This window comes from Corvus brachyrhynchos, unplaced genomic scaffold (genome assembly GCF_000691975.1).
Source record: "Corvus brachyrhynchos isolate BGI_N302 unplaced genomic scaffold, ASM69197v1 scaffold307, whole genome shotgun sequence".
NCBI lineage: Eukaryota > Metazoa > Chordata > Aves > Passeriformes > Corvidae > Corvus > Corvus brachyrhynchos.
In genome coordinates this window covers 4,095,336-4,101,439 of record NW_008239288.1, presented here as the reverse complement: position 1 = coordinate 4,101,439, position 6,104 = coordinate 4,095,336, and the positions used below count along the sequence as shown (strand labels likewise).

Here is a 6,104-nt window from a genome sequence, read left to right as displayed (position 1 = left end):
TTCCCTTCCTCCATTTGCTTGTGAGCATAAATAAATATAAATACAGCATAAGCAGTTGTCCCTGGAAACTAGGATTGCAGGGCATGTTTCTGCTGAAACGGCTTCTTACTGGAAAATTAGGTTTTGATTAAAGTGCGTTTCTTTTCTTGCTTTTAATAAACAGAGCCTACTTCATGTGCAAGCTCTGGGCTTTCTTTTTTTCCACTGGAAAAGTAAACAATCTTGCACGGTTTCAATTTTTCAAATGCCTGATCCCCAGTAAGGGCTGGGTTCCCCAGGCACAAGCGCATCTCGGGGCATCAAGGAGAAGAATGTCAAGATGAACGCACAAGGAGAGGCCAAAAACTCCTGAGACAAAGTCTAACCCAGGCAAAAGGGCAAGGAGGGACCAGCACCCACTTCTGGGGTGCTGAGTCTGCAGCAACTCAAGACAGTTTTTTGGATGTTTAATCCCAAAAACAGCCTTCTTGATGTTTTTGAGGGGAAAAACGCTGACTTCTTCCCAAAGGAAAATATTGGTGAATACAAAGCAGTGGCTTTGAATTTACAGTTTTGTGAAGGGGAAAAAGGAACTCTTCTAAGCCATTTCCACCAGATACTCAAGAGAAGCACAAAGAGTGACCCCAGATGATGAGAGTTGGCCTCGGGGGAAACTTTCCCCTTAGCAGAGACCCAAGAGTGCCCAAAGGCCACGTACCTGAGCCACAGGGCCACTGCAGAGCCAAGGCTGGGAATCTTGTGGTAGGTGTGCTCCTAAGCACCACCTCTACAGCACTCCCAAAAACCTTTAAACAAAAAGACCTGTGTTTAACCAAACATTGTTTTTTCCCCTCAATTTCCTCCATCACTCACAGCGGTCCCAGCCAGAGCCAGAGCAGTGCACACCTCGTGTTTCCCACTCAGGAAGTGTTTTTTTTGCCTGAGTTTCACAACTGAAAGATCAGGATAAATCATTTACTCCCCACTCCACCTAACAAACCAGCAAGCATCTCATCCCTGCAAGGTTCTCTGCAGTTATGCCTCTAGACCTGAAAAATAGTATTAGAAGGAAAATCAAAACAGAAAATGTTGACCTCAAGCCCAGCAAACCTGGAGATGATCAAAACCCTCTGCATTTGATGAAGCCTATGCCTCAAACTTCTTGCAAAGCCTGACCCACTGGCCAGGCTGTGCCACATTTACACAGTAGCTCAACAATTAATCCACGTGGGGGCCTGTTATGCTCAGTTTACCCCAAAAGGGCCTCACTTAGCAATATTAAGTCTTTTGAAAGTAACTAAAGCCAGCAGCACATGCAAAAGATTTGCAGTTTCACACAAAGTGAAAAGACCGTTTTCCCTATCAAGACAACATTACCCTGATGCCACATGAGCCATGGGCTAACTCTTGAATTTTCACATCCCAGACTGAGGAATCTGAGTCACGCCAAGGAAGGGAAGGAAAAACTACTGAAGGTGCTGTAATGAAAGTATGTTTTCCTCAGGAGCAAGTCTGCAAGGGGCTACAAGAGGCTGGGGGAAAATGCCAAGCCATGACATGCTCCAGTGACTTCCAGCTCCTGGAAACTCCTAAGATACACCAGAGTCAACTGACTTGACTCCTACCACAGCAAATTTCAGCCAAAGCCAGCATTTTTACCTCCTCTCCTCCCCTTTGCCGTCATCAGGAGAGCTAAGAAAAAAAAAAGCTATTTTTTTATATGCTCATTAAGTATAATCTGCTAAATGTTCTATGCCAATGCATAAAGCTACCTACTATGCTAATAGAATATTTAATTGACATTTATTTGCTGACTAGTTATTTATGCTAACGTCATCTCTGCATAATTAATAGTCTGCTAAAGCCGACTTGAAAAGCACACATAAAACACTGTACTAGGAGTCATTTGCAGCATTTAAAATAAAGAAATCCTGCCATCTATTTACATTAGGTTAGTCTAAGCTCAGATTTGATGGAATAACAGGATAAAGACTGGGCAGAGATTTTAAAAAACAGCCCTGGATACTGCTTTAGAAACATCCACAGTCTTTGACAGTGCAACCTGCCAAAGAAGATTTCCGAGTTTCATTTTACTTGGCTTGAGGGCCCAGTTCTTAGCTGATGTAAAACAGAGTAAGCTCAGTGAATGCCTACTTATTTTCTCCAGCCTCAAGCTCTTAGGAAGTAATATTTCAGGTGAAAGAGCTAAACTGGGGCCAGATCTGCTCTCCATACCAGTAAAAAAGCAAAAGGAGAAGTCCACCCTGCCCATCTGATCCCTCCACCTGCACTGTAATTACAGACTTGCAGGCACACACAGTTTAATTTTTACTTCCTCTGGGATGAGATTACCAGGGAAAAGCTGCCTTCATTAAAAAAAAAAAATATCCATGACTGTATTTTCTGAAAGAGAAGTTTTGAACACCCTCATCCATTGTCAGAAACATTATCTCTGATCTCTGTGTCCCTCTGTTATGAAGCCTATGGACAAGCTTTGCAGTCACAAGGGAGCTCCAATGAAGATGCTGAAAGCCAAAGGCATGGGTCACATCACCACCACCCTGAGCTTTGACCCTCAAAAAAGCCTTCTGTGTGCCTTGGGGGAACACCAAATCCACACGTGCAACACAGCAGACCATCTTCTGGCCATTCAGAATCCATTCAGAGTCATCATGCTGTAAATTTTGACAAGGCCAACCAGATCCATTTCTCCCCTCCTTTACACCAGTGACCCCAAAGAGCAGGATTTTGCTCTATGATAAATTCAGATGATAATATATAAAACCAATCAAACAAAAAAAAGCAGTAAGTTGTCACTTGAAGACAACTCAATTTGCCATGACACAAGTTTTAGCTCCCTTTTCAACCATATCCTACCCAGAATCTGACCCAGCACTTGGAACCACAGTGAAATTTCCCTCCTTTGGCCCAGATCTGGTATAGGAGCTAATCTCACCTGAGAGCCACATGAAAACCTGTCTCAAATAGTGACCAAATAATGGTGTTTGCCTTCACAGAAAGCCTGGGCAGCCAAAATGCTTTAAGTCTACCCCTCTTAATGGTATATTTGATTGGTTCAACTTTATAAAGCTCAACACCATGAAAGAGAAGGTTATTTCACCCCAGGATCAGACTTCAGAACTTTAATCCCCCTTGTATTGATGCAACAGGAAAGTAAAAGCTGCTTTCCTACACAGAATCACAGAGTGATTGATCAGCTTGGTCACCAAGCCCAGGTAGGGCCAGCGTTCAGAGGTTTTTCCATCCGCACCACTCCACTGCAAAATCAAAGTATAGACCTGGTTCTCTCCCTGCTGTGTTTCTTTCCATCTCCAGCCTCCCAGTCTGCATGGCAAGCAGACTCCAGCTCACAGATCTGCACACAGAAATGCCCTGTTTGAATTTCCATCTGTCAATAACATTAAAGCAAAGCCACTGCTGCAATTACAAGTGTACACAACAATCCTGTCGTCCGGTGTCTTCAGCTCATCCCAGGATGCATTAAAACAGTGCCAGGAGAGACTGGGCTCTGTTGGCTCAGCTGTAAATCTGCAATCTGTACAAAAACCCCCCAGTGTCAATCACAGGACGTCCCTGCTCTTTCACGATGCATAATTTAGCTACTACACTTGTCAGGTTCTCCACGCCGCTCCTGCACCCGATGGCGGATGTGTCCATGAACTCAACTGTCATCAACAGAGGAAAACGGCACATGGAAATGAACAGGCTAAAAGAGGAGAGACACCTCTGCTCCTTTCACTAGTCAGGAAAGTTTAGTTAGGCTTAAATTTTTAATGCTCAACGGGTAAAACATCCCACGGGATCAAGGATGTCGACAAACAACTGCACTTTGCTGAGGAGGAAGACAGTGTTTGAATGAGACAAAGAGGGGATAATTGCTGTCCCTGTTTCCATGCAGGCTGATATAATGGGGAAATTTTAACTAAACAATGGAAAAATCTACCTTACATCCCACCCTTACAGTGCAGGAAACAAAGCCTCCCACACCATCACTGCCCGACCACTGCCAGCGGACTCTGAAGCAGGTTGTTGTTCTTCCTCATATGAATTACAATTGCTGAAGGGCCCTGTCAGGAAGGATGAAAATTTCGCACTCAGCTACATCAGGCAGTAGTTACCCACTGCTTACACCACAGTTAATATGCAATAAAGAAGAAATCTCTGTCCCAGGACGTGACATTAGAGCTGATCAGTGCCAAAGCTACAGACCATAAGGACAGCTTCACACTTGCCTCAGCTAGTTCATGAATAAACATCCAATTCATTCAAATGAGTTCTATATTAACTAATTTAAATAATTTTCATTTTGCTTTGAATGGTAAACAGATCTATTCTGCCAGGATAGTTGAGTTTGCAATTCAAATTACACACCGATTTGTAATGAGAAAAATATAATTAATGGCAAAGCTTGAAGTAACTACAATTTTATTCCTTTGATTTCCTGTGGAGGAGGGGGTTGGAGGGTGAAGCTCACAGGCACACGTGCACTCGCACCATCCTGCCATAAACCAAGACATTTTACTGCCACCTCAGGTATTCCTATCTAGTGACTGCACCAACACGTCAAGGGAGGACAGAACACGACTCGACATTTTACTCACAGGCCACAGGCACCATGATGCAACACACACGTCACCCCATAAATAACGGAGCAGCAGTCAGTAAATTAATCGGCTTCCTCCGATTTGGATCATAAACAACAATTATTTGGCAGCCGCCTCTTAAAAGCTCTGTGTGTGCTGGACTTTAAATCAAGTTCTATCGATCTGCTGAACTGAACCGGCCCATTTTGTTGCATCTCTCTCCCATCTAATGAAATTCTTTGTGCCATCACTCTGCCATTCTTGTCTGGCATCACATTTATGAGAGGAGCACTGATCAGTCCAACCTGACTCGTACAGAGCATCGTCCCAGCGCTGTCATTCTGGCTGTTAAACTAGCCCATTCTGGCAACTCTGCTTTTTAACCAAAGCCTTCAGCTCCTGATTAAAATCACAGCCTAATGACAGATAACCAGCCCTGGCCATGCTGTTTGCATGCTCTAGCCAACAGATACACTTCCTGTAATTAAGATGTGCAGAAATGATCCCTTCAGAAATGGGTCCATGCAATTTAAAGCTGGTTTTTGTTTCTCCCACAGCTCTGACAACAAAATAAGGTGCAGTGCAATGCTCTAGAGGTTTAAAAAAATCTCCACAGAGTTCACAGAGAAGATCAGGTTCTCTTTTACCAAGGCATAGATCCTATGATTCTGTAAGTCCTGAAGGTTCAGATCCTCTTGGGCATTTTAGATGCCTCCTTCCAAAATACGAGCCAAGCTTTTAAATGCTTAAATCTCTTTTGAAATAAAAAATCATGCATTTAATTTATTCTTTCCGAGAATTATACTACGACATATTCAACAAAGTTTATTCACTGAAAATGGGGGGGGAACAAAAAAAAGAACCCAACAGGGCAGTCGCCCAAATTTAAGACCCTGGTGTACAGTTACATCACCCACCAGAGGAGAAGGGATGTAGGACACTGCACACTTGCAGTCACTCAAGCAAGGCAATTCCCACAGAGCAGCCACGACCCAAGGGGCAAATTCCAACAAATCCAGGAGAAGCACTTGCCTCCGGTTATAAGGGAATTGTTATTTTCTATTATGACATTCAGGAAGTTCTCTTACCCCCCTGACCCTCACATTTTGAGATTTAGTCTGCAGCACTGTACACCTTTCTGGTAATGCTGACTGTAATCCACATAACAAAACGTAGTTTAAGAGGCAAATAAAATAAAATACCTCACCCCCTCTCACATCAGCTTGATTTACTGGTGCTAAACCAAGAGATTTCTCAGCCGTATTTATCTTCAAGACTTCTTTTTTTTCTTTTAAACAATCAATCTTGTGTTTATTCAAGATACACAGACCAGAACAAAAACGTAAGTTTAGCTCAGAGTTGGGCATATGCAAGGCAGGAAATGTCAGCTTTGATTCAAAGACTGTGTCTACAGCTCACTTCAGGGGGAAATCAGGGAACACTTACTCCAGGAGAAATCCCACGTGGCACACAGCTGGCACATGCACCGTTTCCAATGGCCACAGGTAGCAGAAAGGGAAA

General features: G+C 43.4%; 1 protein-coding gene across 3 annotated transcripts in view; it reads right to left on the bottom strand.

Moving 5' to 3' along the window:
- SFMBT2 (Scm-like with four mbt domains 2) overlaps positions 1-6,104 on the bottom strand; it is a 103,884-nt gene that overhangs the window by 75,671 nt on the left and 22,109 nt on the right. The window lies entirely within an intron of this gene.